The sequence below is a fragment of the Tasmannia lanceolata genome, unplaced genomic scaffold (genome assembly GCF_043159265.1).
Source record: "Tasmannia lanceolata isolate RefF3 unplaced genomic scaffold, GAP_Taslan_0.1 ptg000003l, whole genome shotgun sequence".
NCBI classification, from domain to species: Eukaryota; Viridiplantae; Streptophyta; class Magnoliopsida; order Canellales; family Winteraceae; genus Tasmannia; species Tasmannia lanceolata.
The window spans coordinates 30,743,273-30,756,600 of record NW_027518680.1 but is presented as its reverse complement, the minus strand read 5'-3'; the positions used below and the strand labels follow the sequence as shown (position 1 = coordinate 30,756,600).

The 13,328-nt window shown below is 48.4% G+C and overlaps 19 non-coding genes across 19 annotated transcripts; all 19 read right to left on the bottom strand.

Moving 5' to 3' along the window:
- Positions 1-13: 13 nt before the first annotated feature.
- On the bottom strand, positions 14-132 carry LOC143871776 (5S ribosomal RNA). The gene has a single exon (XR_013246533.1). It is a non-coding gene; the product is annotated as a 5S ribosomal RNA (ribosomal RNA).
- A 598-nt stretch (positions 133-730) lies between these two features.
- Positions 731-849, bottom strand: LOC143871775 (5S ribosomal RNA). The gene has a single exon (XR_013246532.1). It is a non-coding gene; the product is annotated as a 5S ribosomal RNA (ribosomal RNA).
- A 597-nt stretch (positions 850-1,446) lies between these two features.
- LOC143874904 (5S ribosomal RNA) lies at positions 1,447-1,565 on the bottom strand. The gene has a single exon (XR_013249575.1). It is a non-coding gene; the product is annotated as a 5S ribosomal RNA (ribosomal RNA).
- Positions 1,566-2,162: 597 nt separating this feature from the next.
- LOC143871774 (5S ribosomal RNA) lies at positions 2,163-2,281 on the bottom strand. The gene has a single exon (XR_013246531.1). It is a non-coding gene; the product is annotated as a 5S ribosomal RNA (ribosomal RNA).
- Positions 2,282-2,878: 597 nt separating this feature from the next.
- Positions 2,879-2,997, bottom strand: LOC143874051 (5S ribosomal RNA). The gene has a single exon (XR_013248741.1). It is a non-coding gene; the product is annotated as a 5S ribosomal RNA (ribosomal RNA).
- A 597-nt stretch (positions 2,998-3,594) lies between these two features.
- Positions 3,595-3,713, bottom strand: LOC143871772 (5S ribosomal RNA). The gene has a single exon (XR_013246530.1). It is a non-coding gene; the product is annotated as a 5S ribosomal RNA (ribosomal RNA).
- A 598-nt stretch (positions 3,714-4,311) lies between these two features.
- Positions 4,312-4,430, bottom strand: LOC143871771 (5S ribosomal RNA). The gene has a single exon (XR_013246529.1). It is a non-coding gene; the product is annotated as a 5S ribosomal RNA (ribosomal RNA).
- A 597-nt stretch (positions 4,431-5,027) lies between these two features.
- On the bottom strand, positions 5,028-5,146 carry LOC143874257 (5S ribosomal RNA). The gene has a single exon (XR_013248943.1). It is a non-coding gene; the product is annotated as a 5S ribosomal RNA (ribosomal RNA).
- Positions 5,147-5,743: 597 nt separating this feature from the next.
- Positions 5,744-5,862, bottom strand: LOC143871770 (5S ribosomal RNA). The gene has a single exon (XR_013246528.1). It is a non-coding gene; the product is annotated as a 5S ribosomal RNA (ribosomal RNA).
- A 597-nt stretch (positions 5,863-6,459) lies between these two features.
- Positions 6,460-6,578, bottom strand: LOC143871768 (5S ribosomal RNA). The gene has a single exon (XR_013246526.1). It is a non-coding gene; the product is annotated as a 5S ribosomal RNA (ribosomal RNA).
- A 597-nt stretch (positions 6,579-7,175) lies between these two features.
- On the bottom strand, positions 7,176-7,294 carry LOC143871767 (5S ribosomal RNA). Its single transcript, XR_013246525.1, has one exon. It is a non-coding gene; the product is annotated as a 5S ribosomal RNA (ribosomal RNA).
- A 598-nt stretch (positions 7,295-7,892) lies between these two features.
- Positions 7,893-8,011, bottom strand: LOC143873699 (5S ribosomal RNA). Its single transcript, XR_013248402.1, has one exon. It is a non-coding gene; the product is annotated as a 5S ribosomal RNA (ribosomal RNA).
- A 597-nt stretch (positions 8,012-8,608) lies between these two features.
- LOC143873610 (5S ribosomal RNA) lies at positions 8,609-8,727 on the bottom strand. Its single transcript, XR_013248313.1, has one exon. It is a non-coding gene; the product is annotated as a 5S ribosomal RNA (ribosomal RNA).
- A 598-nt stretch (positions 8,728-9,325) lies between these two features.
- Positions 9,326-9,444, bottom strand: LOC143871766 (5S ribosomal RNA). Its single transcript, XR_013246524.1, has one exon. It is a non-coding gene; the product is annotated as a 5S ribosomal RNA (ribosomal RNA).
- A 597-nt stretch (positions 9,445-10,041) lies between these two features.
- LOC143875020 (5S ribosomal RNA) lies at positions 10,042-10,160 on the bottom strand. Its single transcript, XR_013249687.1, has one exon. It is a non-coding gene; the product is annotated as a 5S ribosomal RNA (ribosomal RNA).
- Positions 10,161-10,757: 597 nt separating this feature from the next.
- On the bottom strand, positions 10,758-10,876 carry LOC143873844 (5S ribosomal RNA). Its single transcript, XR_013248541.1, has one exon. It is a non-coding gene; the product is annotated as a 5S ribosomal RNA (ribosomal RNA).
- Positions 10,877-11,473: 597 nt separating this feature from the next.
- LOC143871765 (5S ribosomal RNA) lies at positions 11,474-11,592 on the bottom strand. The gene has a single exon (XR_013246523.1). It is a non-coding gene; the product is annotated as a 5S ribosomal RNA (ribosomal RNA).
- Positions 11,593-12,190: 598 nt separating this feature from the next.
- LOC143873698 (5S ribosomal RNA) lies at positions 12,191-12,309 on the bottom strand. The gene has a single exon (XR_013248401.1). It is a non-coding gene; the product is annotated as a 5S ribosomal RNA (ribosomal RNA).
- A 597-nt stretch (positions 12,310-12,906) lies between these two features.
- On the bottom strand, positions 12,907-13,025 carry LOC143874255 (5S ribosomal RNA). The gene has a single exon (XR_013248942.1). It is a non-coding gene; the product is annotated as a 5S ribosomal RNA (ribosomal RNA).
- Positions 13,026-13,328: the final 303 nt, after the last annotated feature.

Sequence of the window (13,328 nt, the reverse complement as noted above, 5' to 3'; positions counted from 1 at the left end):
GAAAAAAGTGACAGGGGTGCAACACGAGGACTTCCCAGGAGGTCACCCATCCTAGTACTACTCTCGCCCAAGCACGCTTAACTTCGGAGTTCTGATGGGATCCAGTGCATTTGTGCTGGTATGATCGCACCCAGCATGCCTCTCCATTGTCAAAGTAATAAAGAGTTTCCACTCGCATTGTCGTACGAAGTCCGTTTAAATGAAAGTGCGAAAAAATCCTGCTAGATGACACCGGATGGACGATCCGAGCATGTCGGAAAGGCGAATTACCGCCAGGGCTGTCATCGCGCGATGAATCTTCCCGAGTACCCCCGAATCAATATAAGAATCGCCACGATCTGACGGGCGGATCAAAAGTTATCGTCGGAACGATATTTGTGCACCAAGGGTAGCTCACGGCCAGTAAACACCTTCCGACCGGATTCATGACTCGCATCCACTAGTACACTCATCCGCTATAGCCTGTACGTCACTGAATCTGAACAAACCCCCGCTATAATTTGACCGCAAATGAAATGTCAGAACGAATTCCGTTTATCGAATCAAACGACACTATCACCCCGCCATAATAAAGACCGGACGTATTTGAATTCACCATCCGGAAGAAAATAAAAAGATCCGAACCGAAACGTAGGAGGCGACGCACTAAACGTGCGTTTCAGTTCGCATCGATGTTCCAGAACCGAAAGATTGTTCGAAAAAAAGTGGTAGATAGCCGAAAAAAGTGACAGGGGTGCAACACGAGGACTTCCCAGGAGGTCACCCATCCTAGTACTACTCTCGCCCAAGCACGCTTAACTTCGGAGTTCTGATGGGATCCAGTGCATTTGTGCTGGTATGATCGCACCCAGCATGCCTCTCCATTGTCAAAGTAATAAAGAGTTTCCACTCGCACTGTCGTACGAAGTCCGTTTAAATGAAAGTGCGAAAAAATCCTGCTAGATGACACCGGATGGACGATCCGAGCATGTCGGGAAGCCGGATGACCGCCAGGGCTGTCATCGCGCGATGGATCTTCCCGAGTACCCCCGAATCAATATAAGAATCGCCACGATCTGACGGGCGGATCAAAAGTTATCGTCGGAACGATATTTGTGCACCAAGGGTAGCTCACGGCCAGTAAACACCTTCCGACCGGATTCATGACTCGCATCCACTAGTACACTCATCCGCTATAGCCTGTACGTCACTGAATCTAAACAAACCCCCGCTATAATTTGACCGCAAATGAAATGTCAGAACGAATTCCGTTTATCGAATCAAACGACACTATCACCCCGCCATAATAAAGACCGGACGTGTTTGAATTCACCATCCGGAAGAAAATAAAAAGATCCGAACCGAAACGTAGGAGGCGACGCACTAAACGTGCGTTTCAGTTCGCATCGATGTTCCAGAACCGAAAGATTGTTCGAAAAAAGTGGTAGATAGCCGAAAAAAGTGACAGGGGTGCAACACGAGGACTTCCCAGGAGGTCACCCATCCTAGTAGTACTCTCGCCCAAGCACGCTTAACTTCGGAGTTCTGATGGGAGCCAGTGCATTTGTGCTGGTATGATCGCACCCAGCATGCCTCTCCATTGTCAAAGTAATAAAGAGTTTCCACTCGCATTGTCGTACGAAGTCCGTTTAAATGAAAGTGCGAAAAAATCCTGCTAGATGACACCGGATGGACGATCCGAGCATGTCGGGAAGCCGGATGACCGCCAGGGCTGTCATCGCGCGATGAATCTTCCCGAGTACCCCCGAATCAATATAAGAATCGCTACGATCTGACGGGCGGATCAAAAGTTATCGTCGGAACGATATTTGTGCACCAAGGGTAGCTCACGGCCAGTAAACACCTTCCGACCGGATTCATGACTCGCATCCACTAGTACACTCATCCGCTATAGCCTGTACGTCACTGAATCTAAACAAACCCCCGCTATAATTTGACCGCAAATGAAATGTCAGAACGAATTCCGTTTATCGAATCAAACGACACTATCACCCCGCCATAATAAAGACCGGACGTGTTTGAATTCACCATCCGGAAGAAAATAAAAAGATCCGAACCGAAACGTAGGAGGCGACGCACTAAACGTGCGTTTCAGTTCGCATCGATGTTCTAGAACCGAAAGATTGTTCGAAAAAAGTGGTAGATAGCCGAAAAAAGTGACAGGGGTGCAACACGAGGACTTCCCAGGAGGTCACCCATCCTAGTACTACTCTCGCCCAAGCACGCTTAACTTCGGAGTTCTGATGGGATCCAGTGCATTTGTGCTGGTATGATCGCACCCAGCATGCCTCTCCATTGTCAAAGTAATAAAGAGTTTCCACTCGCATTGTCGTACGAAGTCCGTTTAAATGAAAGTGCGAAAAAATCCTGCTAGATGACACCGGATGGACGATCCGAGCATGTCGGGAAGCCGGATGACCGCCAAGGCTGTCATCGCGCGAAGAATCTTCCCGAGTACCCCCGAATCAATATAAGAATCGCCACGATCTGACGGGCGGATCAAAAGTTATCGTCGGAACGATATTTGTGCACCAAGGGTAGCTCACGGCCAGTAAACACCTTCCGACCGGATTCATGACTCGCATCCACTAGTACACTCATCCGCTATAGCCTGTACGTCACTGAATCTGAACAAACCCCCGCTATAATTTGACCGCAAATGAAATGTCAGAACGAATTCCGTTTATCGAATCAAACGACACTATCACCCCGCCATAATAAAGACCGGACGTATTTGAATTCACCATCCGGAAGAAAATAAAAAGATCCGAACCGAAACGTAGGAGGCGACGCACTAAACGTGCGTTTCAGTTCGCATCGATGTTCCAGAACCGAAAGATTGTTCGAAAAAAGTGGTAGATAGCCGAAAAAAGTGACAGGGGTGCAACACGAGGACTTCCCAGGAGGTCACCCATCCTAGTACTACTCTCGCCCAAGCACGCTTAACTTCGGAGTTCTGATGGGATCAAGTGCATTTGTGCTGGTATGATCGCACCCAGCATGCCTCTCCATTGTCAAAGTAATAAAGAGTTTCCACTCGCACTGTCGTACGAAGTCCGTTTAAATGAAAGTGCGAAAAAATCCTGCTAGATGACACCGGATGGACGATCCGAGCATGTCGGGAAGCCGGATGACCGCCAGGGCTGTCATCGCGCGAAGAATCTTCCCGAGTACCCCCGAATCAATATAAGAATCGCCACGATCTGACGGGCGGATCAAAAGTTATCGTCGGAACGATATTTGTGCACCAAGGGTAGCTCACGGCCAGTAAACACCTTCCGACCGGATTCATGACTCGCATCCACTAGTACACTCATCCGCTATTGCCTGTACGTCACTGAATCTAAACAAACCCCCGCTATAATTTGACCGCAAATGAAATGTCAGAACGAATTCCGTTTATCGAATCAAACGACACTATCACCCCGCCATAATAAAGACCGGACGTATTTTAATTCACCATCCGGAAGAAAATAAAAAGATCGGAACCGAAACGTAGGAGGCGTCGCACTAAACGTGCGTTTCAGTTCGCATCGATGTTCCAGAACCGAAAGATTGTTCGAAAAAAGTGGTAGATAGCCGAAAAAAGTGACAGGGGTGCAACACGAGGACTTCCCAGGAGGTCACCCATCCTAGTACTACTCTCGCCCAAGCACGCTTAACTTCGGAGTTCTGATGGGATCCAGTGCATTTGTGCTGGTATGATCGCACCCAGCATGCCTCTCCATTGTCAAAGTAATAAAGAGTTTCCACTCGCATTGTCGTACGAAGTCCGTTTAAATGAAAGTGCGAAAAAATCCTGCTAGATGACACCGGATGGACGATCCGAGCATGTCGGAAAGGCGAATTACCGCCAGGGCTGTCATCGCGCGATGAATCTTCCCGAGTACCCCCGAATCAATATAAGAATCGCCACGATCTGACGGGCGGATCAAAAGTTATCGTCGGAACGATATTTGTGCACCAAGGGTAGCTCACGGCCAGTAAACACCTTCCGACCGGATTCATGACTCGCATCCACTAGTACACTCATCCGCTATAGCCTGTACGTCACTGAATCTGAACAAACCCCCGCTATAATTTGACCGCAAATGAAATGTCAGAACGAATTCCGTTTATCGAATCAAACGACACTATCACCCCGCCATAATAAAGACCGGACGTATTTGAATTCACCATCCGGAAGAAAATAAAAAGATCCGAACCGAAACGTAGGAGGCGACGCACTAAACGTGCGTTTCAGTTCGCATCGATGTTCCAGAACCGAAAGATTGTTCGAAAAAAAGTGGTAGATAGCCGAAAAAAGTGACAGGGGTGCAACACGAGGACTTCCCAGGAGGTCACCCATCCTAGTACTACTCTCGCCCAAGCACGCTTAACTTCGGAGTTCTGATGGGATCCAGTGCATTTGTGCTGGTATGATCGCACCCAGCATGCCTCTCCATTGTCAAAGTAATAAAGAGTTTCCACTCGCACTGTCGTACGAAGTCCGTTTAAATGAAAGTGCGAAAAAATCCTGCTAGATGACACCGGATGGACGATCCGAGCATGTCGGGAAGCCGGATGACCGCCAGGGCTGTCATCGCGCGATGGATCTTCCCGAGTACCCCCGAATCAATATAAGAATCGCCACGATCTGACGGGCGGATCAAAAGTTATCGTCGGAACGATATTTGTGCACCAAGGGTAGCTCACGGCCAGTAAACACCTTCCGACCGGATTCATGACTCGCATCCACTAGTACACTCATCCGCTATAGCCTGTACGTCACTGAATCTAAACAAACCCCCGCTATAATTTGACCGCAAATGAAATGTCAGAACGAATTCCGTTTATCGAATCAAACGACACTATCACCCCGCCATAATAAAGACCGGACGTGTTTGAATTCACCATCCGGAAGAAAATAAAAAGATCCGAACCGAAACGTAGGAGGCGACGCACTAAACGTGCGTTTCAGTTCGCATCGATGTTCCAGAACCGAAAGATTGTTCGAAAAAAGTGGTAGATAGCCGAAAAAAGTGACAGGGGTGCAACACGAGGACTTCCCAGGAGGTCACCCATCCTAGTACTACTCTCGCCCAAGCACGCTTAACTTCGGAGTTCTGATGGGAGCCAGTGCATTTGTGCTGGTATGATCGCACCCAGCATGCCTCTCCATTGTCAAAGTAATAAAGAGTTTCCACTCGCATTGTCGTACGAAGTTCGTTTAAATGAAAGTGCGAAAAAATCCTGCTAGATGACACCGGATGGACGATCCGAGCATGTCGGGAAGCCGGATGACCGCCGGGGCTGTCATCGCGCGAAGAATCTTCCCGAGTACCCCCGAATCAATATAAGAATCGCCACGATCTGACGGGCGGATCAAAAGTTATCGTCGGAACGATATTTGTGCACCAAGGGTAGCTCACGGCCAGTAAACACCTTCCGACCGGATTCATGACTCGCATCCACTAGTACACTCATCCGCTATTGCCTGTACGTCACTGAATCTAAACAAACCCCCGCTATAATTTGACCGCAAATGAAATGTCAGAACGAATTCCGTTTATCGAATCAAACGACACTATCACCCCGCCATAATAAAGACCGGACGTATTTTAATTCACCATCCGGAAGAAAATAAAAAGATCGGAACCGAAACGTAGGAGGCGTCGGACTAAACGTGCGTTTCAGTTCGCATCGATGTTCCAGAACCGAAAGATTGTTCGAAAAAAGTGGTAGATAGCCGAAAAAAGTGACAGGGGTGCAACACGAGGACTTCCCAGGAGGTCACCCATCCTAGTACTACTCTCGCCCAAGCACGCTTAACTTCGGAGTTCTGATGGGATCCAGTGCATTTGTGCTGGTATGATCGCACCCAGCATGCCTCTCCATTGTCAAAGTAATAAAGAGTTTCCACTCGCATTGTCGTACGAAGTCCGTTTAAATGAAAGTGCGAAAAAATCCTGCTAGATGACACCGGATGGACGATCCGAGCATGTCGGGAAGCCGGATGACCGCCAGGGCTGTCATCGCGCGATGGATCTTCCCGAGTACCCCCGAATCAATATAAGAATCGCCACGATCTGACGGGCGGATCAAAAGTTATCGTCGGAACGATATTTGTGCACCAAGGGTAGCTCACGGCCAGTAAACACCTTCCGACCAGATTCATGACTCGCATCCACTAGTACACTCATCCGCTATTGCCTGTACGTCACTGAATCTAAACAAACCCCCGCTATAATTTGACCGCAAATGAAATGTCAGAACGAATTCCGTTTATCGAATCAAACGACACTATCACCCCGCCATAATAAAGACCGGACGTATTTTAATTCACCATCCGGAAGAAAATAAAAAGATCCGAACCGAAACGTAGGAGGCGTCGGACTAAACGTGCGTTTCAGTTCGCATCGATGTTCCAGAACCGAAAGATTGTTCGAAAAAAGTGGTAGATAGCCGAAAAAAGTGACAGGGGTGCAACACGAGGACTTCCCAGGAGGTCACCCATCCTAGTACTACTCTCGCCCAAGCACGCTTAACTTCGGAGTTCTGATGGGATCCAGTGCATTTGTGCTGGTATGATCGCACCCAGCATGCCTCTCCATTGTCAAAGTAATAAAGAGTTTCCACTCGCATTGTCGTACGAAGTCCGTTTAAATGAAAGTGCGAAAAAATCCTGCTAGATGACACCGGATGGACGATCCGAGCATGTCGGGAAGCCGGATGACCGCCAGGGCTGTCATCGCGCGATGAATCTTCCCTAGTACCCCCGAATCAATATAAGAATCGCTACGATCTGACGGGCGGATCAAAAGTTATCGTCGGAACGATATTTGTGCACCAAGGGTAGCTCACGGCCAGTAAACACCTTCCGACCGGATTCATGACTCGCATCCACTAGTACACTCATCCGCTATAGCCTGTACGTCACTGAATCTAAACAAACCCCCGCTATAATTTGACCGCAAATGAAATGTCAGAACGAATTCCGTTTATCGAATCAAACGACACTATCACCCCGCCATAATAAAGACCGGACGTGTTTGAATTCACCATCCGGAAGAAAATAAAAAGATCCGAACCGAAACGTAGGAGGCGACGCACTAAACGTGCGTTTCAGTTCGCATCGATGTTCTAGAACCGAAAGATTGTTCGAAAAAAGTGGTAGATAGCCGAAAAAAGTGACAGGGGTGCAACACGAGGACTTCCCAGGAGGTCACCCATCCTAGTACTACTCTCGCCCAAGCACGCTTAACTTCGGAGTTCTGATGGGATCCAGTGCATTTGTGCTGGTATGATCGCACCCAGCATGCCTCTCCATTGTCAAAGTAATAAAGAGTTTCCACTCGCATTGTCGTACGAAGTCCGTTTAAATGAAAGTGCGAAAAAATCCTGCTAGATGACACCGGATGGACGATCCGAGCATGTCGGGAAGCCGGATGACCGCCAAGGCTGTCATCGCGCGAAGAATCTTCCCGAGTACCCCCGAATCAATATAAGAATCGCCACGATCTGACGGGCGGATCAAAAGTTATCGTCGGAACGATATTTGTGCACCAAGGGTAGCTCACGGCCAGTAAACACCTTCCGACCGGATTCATGACTCGCATCCACTAGTACACTCATCCGCTATAGCCTGTACGTCACTGAATCTGAACAAACCCCCGCTATAATTTGACCGCAAATGAAATGTCAGAACGAATTCCGTTTATCGAATCAAACGACACTATCACCCCGCCATAATAAAGACCGGACGTATTTGAATTCACCATCCGGAAGAAAATAAAAAGATCCGAACCGAAACGTAGGAGGCGACGCACTAAACGTGCGTTTCAGTTCGCATCGATGTTCCAGAACCGAAAGATTGTTCGAAAAAAAGTGGTAGATAGCCGAAAAAAGTGACAGGGGTGCAACACGAGGACTTCCCAGGAGGTCACCCATCCTAGTACTACTCTCGCCCAAGCATGCTTAACTTCGGAGTTCTGATGGGATCCAGTGCATTTGTGCTGGTATGATCGCACCCAGCATGCCTCTCCATTGTCAAAGTAATAAAGAGTTTCCACTCGCACTGTCGTACGAAGTCCGTTTAAATGAAAGTGCGAAAAAATCCTGCTAGATGACACCGGATGGACGATCCGAGCATTTCGGGAAGCCGGATGACCGCCAGGGCTGTCATCGCGCGATGGATCTTCCCGAGTACCCCCGAATCAATATAAGAATCGCCACGATCTGACGGGCGGATCAAAAGTTATCGTCGGAACGATATTTGTGCACCAAGGGTAGCTCACGGCCAGTAAACACCTTCCGACCGGATTCATGACTCGCATCCACTAGTACACTCATCCGCTATAGCCTGTACGTCACTGAATCTAAACAAACCCCCGCTATAATTTGACCGCAAATGAAATGTCAGAACGAATTCCGTTTATCGAATCAAACGACACTATCACCCCGCCATAATAAAGACCGGACGTGTTTGAATTCACCATCCGGAAGAAAATAAAAAGATCCGAACCGAAACGTAGGAGGCGACGCACTAAACGTGCGTTTCAGTTCGCATCGATGTTCCAGAACCGAAAGATTGTTCGAAAAAAGTGGTAGATAGCCGAAAAAAGTGACAGGGGTGCAACACGAGGACTTCCCAGGAGGTCACCCATCCTAGTACTACTCTCGCCCAAGCACGCTTAACTTCGAAGTTCTGATGGGATCCAGTGCATTTGTGCTGGTATGATCGCACCCAGCATGCCTCTCCATTGTCAAAGTAATAAAGAGTTTCCACTCGCATTGTCGTACGAAGTCCGTTTAAATGAAAGTGCGAAAAAATCCTGCTAGATGACACCGGATGGACGATCCGAGCATGTCGGGAAGCCGGATGACCGCCAAGGCTGTCATCGCGCGAAGAATCTTCCCGAGTACCCCCGAATCAATATAAGAATCGCCACGATCTGACGGGCGGATCAAAAGTTATCGTCGGAACGATATTTGTGCACCAAGGGTAGCTCACGGCCAGTAAACACCTTCCGACCGGATTCATGACTCGCATCCACTAGTACACTCATCCGCTATAGCCTGTACGTCACTGAATCTGAACAAACCCCCGCTATAATTTGACCGCAAATGAAATGTCAGAACGAATTCCGTTTATCGAATCAAACGACACTATCACCCCGCCATAATAAAGACCGGACGTATTTGAATTCACCATCCGGAAGAAAATAAAAAGATCCGAACCGAAACGTAGGAGGCGACGCACTAAACGTGCGTTTCAGTTCGCATCGATGTTCCAGAACCGAAAGATTGTTCGAAAAAAAGTGGTAGATAGCCGAAAAAAGTGACAGGGGTGCAACACGAGGACTTCCCAGGAGGTCACCCATCCTAGTACTACTCTCGCCCAAGCACGCTTAACTTCGGAGTTCTGATGGGATCCAGTGCATTTGTGCTGGTATGATCGCACCCAGCATGCCTCTCCATTGTCAAAGTAATAAAGAGTTTCCACTCGCACTGTCGTACGAAGTCCGTTTAAATGAAAGTGCGAAAAAATCCTGCTAGATGACACCGGATGGACGATCCGAGCATGTCGGGAAGCCGGATGACCGCCAGGGCTGTCATCGCGCGATGGATCTTCCCGAGTACCCCCGAATCAATATAAGAATCGCCACGATCTGACGGGCGGATCAAAAGTTATCGTCGGAACAATATTTGTGCACCAAGGGTAGCTCACGGCCAGTAAACACCTTCCGACCGGATTCATGACTCGCATCCACTAGTACACTCATCCGCTATAGCCTGTACGTCACTGAATCTAAACAAACCCCCGCTATAATTTGACCGCAAATGAAATGTCAGAACGAATTCCGTTTATCGAATCAAACGACACTATCACCCCGCCATAATAAAGACCGGACGTGTTTGAATTCACCATCCGGAAGAAAATAAAAAGATCCGAACCGAAACGTAGGAGGCGACGCACTAAACGTGCGTTTCAGTTCGCATCGATGTTCCAGAACCGAAAGATTGTTCGAAAAAAGTGGTAGATAGCCGAAAAAAGTGACAGGGGTGCAACACGAGGACTTCCCAGGAGGTCACCCATCCTAGCACTACTCTCGCCCAAGCACGCTTAACTTCGGAGTTCTGATGGGAGCCAGCGCATTTGTGCTGGTATGATCGCACCCAGCATGCCTCTCCATTGTCAAAGTAATAAAGAGTTTCCACTCGCATTGTCGTACGAAGTCCGTTTAAATGAAAGTGCGAAAAAATCCTGCTAGATGACACCGGATGGACGATCCGAGCATGTCGGGAAGCCGGATGACCGCCAGGGCTGTCATCGCGCGATTAATCTTCCCGAGTACCCCCGAATCAATATAAGAATCGCTACGATCTGACGGGCGGATCAAAAGTTATCGTCGGAACAATATTTGTGCACCAAGGGTAGCTCACGGCCAGTAAACACCTTCCGACCGGATTCATGACTCGCATCCACTAGTACACTCATCCGCTATAGCCTGTACGTCACTGAATCTAAACAAACCCCCGCTATAATTTGACCGCAAATGAAATGTCAGAACGAATTCCGTTTATCGAATCAAACGACACTATCACCCCGCCATAATAAAGACCGGACGTCTTTGAATTCACCATCCGGAAGAAAATAAAAAGATCCGAACCGAAACGTAGGAGGCGACGCACTAAACGTGCGTTTCAGTTCGCATCGACGTTCCAGAACCGAAAGATTGTTCGAAAAAAGTGGTAGATAGCCGAAAAAAGTGACAGGGGTGCAACACGAGGACTTCCCAGGAGGTCACCCATCCTAGTACTACTCTCGCCCAAGCCCGCTTAACTTCGGAGTTCTGATGGGATCCAGTGCATTTGTGCTGGTATGATCGCACCCAGCATGCCTCTCCATTGTCAAAGTAATAAAGAGTTTCCACTCGCACTGTCGTACGAAGTCCGTTTAAATGAAAGTGCGAAAAAATCCTGCTAGATGACACCGGATGGACGATCCGAGCATGACGGGAAGCCGGATGACCGCCGGGGCTGTCATCGCGCGAAGAATCTTCCCGAGTACCCCCGAATCAATATAAGAATCGCCACGATCTGACGGGCGGATCAAAAGTTATCGTCGGAACGATATTTGTGCACCAAGGGTAGCTCACGGCCAGTAAACACCTTCCGACCGGATTCATGACTCGCATCCACTAGTACACTCATCCGCTATTGCCTGTACGTCACTGAATCTAAACAAACCCCTGCTATAATTTGACCGCAAATGAAATGTCAGAACGAATTCCGTTTATCGAATCAAACGACACTATCACCCCGCCATAATAAAGACCGGACGTATTTTAATTCACCATCCGGAAGAAAATAAAAAGATCGGAACCGAAACGTAGGAGGCGTCGGACTAAACGTGCGTTTCAGTTCGCATCGATGTTCCAGAACCGAAAGATTGTTCGAAAAAAGTGGTAGATAGCCGAAAAAAGTGACAGGGGTGCAACACGAGGACTTCCCAGGAGGTCACCCATCCTAGTACTACTCTCGCCCAAGCACGCTTAACTTCGGAGTTCTGATGGGATCCAGTGCATTTGTGCTGGTATGATCGCACCCAGCATGCCTCTCCATTGTCAAAGTAATAAAGAGTTTCCACTCGCATTGTCGTACGAAGTCCGTTTAAATGAAAGTGCGAAAAAATCCTGCTAGATGACACCGGATGGACGATCCGAACATGTCGGAAAGGCGAATTACCGCCAGGGCTGTCATCGCGCGATGAATCTTCCCGAGTACCCCCGAATCAATATAAGAATCGCCACGATCTGACGGGCGGATCAAAAGTTATCGTCGGAACGATATTTGTGCACCAAGGGTAGCTCACGGCCAGTAAACACCTTCCGACCGGATTCATGACTCGCATCCACTAGTATACTCATCCGCTATAGCCTGTACGTCACTGAATCTGAACAAACCCCCGCTATAATTTGACCGCAAATGAAATGTCAGAACGAATTCCGTTTATCGAATCAAACGACACTATCACCCCGCCATAATAAAGGCCGGACGTATTTGAATTCACCATCCGGAAGAAAATAAAAAGATCCGAACCGAAACGTAGGAGGCGACGCACTAAACGTGCGTTTCAGTTCGCATCGATGTTCCAGAACCGAAAGATTGTTCGAAAAAAAGTGGTAGATAGCCGAAAAAAGTGACAGGGGTGCAACACGAGGACTTCCCAGGAGGTCACCCATCCTAGTACTACTCTCGCCCAAGCATGCTTAACTTCGGAGTTCTGATGGGATCCAGTGCATTTGTGCTGGTATGATCGCACCCAGCATGCCTCTCCATTGTCAAAGTAATAAAGAGTTTCCACTCGCACTGTCGTACGAAGTCCGTTTAAATGAAAGTGCGAAAAAATCCTGCTAGATGACACCGGATGGACGATCCGAGCATTTCGGGAAGCCGGATGACCGCCAGGGCTGTCATCGCGCGATGGATCTTCCCGAGTACCCCCGAATCAATATAAGAATCGCCACGATCTGACGGGCGGATCAAAAGTTATCGTCGGAACGATATTTGTGCACCAAGGGTAGCTCACGGCCAGTAAACACCTTCCGACCGGATTCATGACTCGCATCCACTAGTACACTCATCCGCTATAGCCTGTACGTCACTGAATCTAAACAAACCCCCGCTATAATTTGACCGCAAATGAAATGTCAGAACGAATTCCGTTTATCGAATCAAACGACACTATCACCCCGCCATAATAAAGACCGGACGTGTTTGAATTCACCATCCGGAAGAAAATAAAAAGATCCGAACCGAAACGTAGGAGGCGACGCACTAAACGTGCGTTTCAGTTCGCATCGATGTTCCAGAACCGAAAGATTGTTCGAAAAAAGTGGTAGATAGCCGAAAAAAGTGACAGGGGTGCAACACGAGGACTTCCCAGGAGGTCACCCATCCTAGTACTACTCTCGCCCAAGCACGCTTAACTTCGGAGTTCTGATGGGAGCCAGTGCATTTGTGCTGGTATGATCGCACCCAGCATGCCTCTCCATTGTCAAAGTAATAAAGAGTTTCCACTCGCACTGTCGTACGAAGTCCGTTTAAATGAAAGTGCGAAAAAATCCTGCTAGATGACACCGGATGGACGATCCGAGCATGTCGGGAAGCCGGATGACCGCCAGGGCTATCATCGCGCGATGAATCTTCCCGAGTACCCCCGAATCAATATAAGAATCGCTACGATCTGACGGGCGGATCAAAAGTTATCGTCGGAACGATATTTGTGCACCAAGGGTAGCTCACGGCCAGTAAACACCTTCCGACCGGATTCATGACTCGCA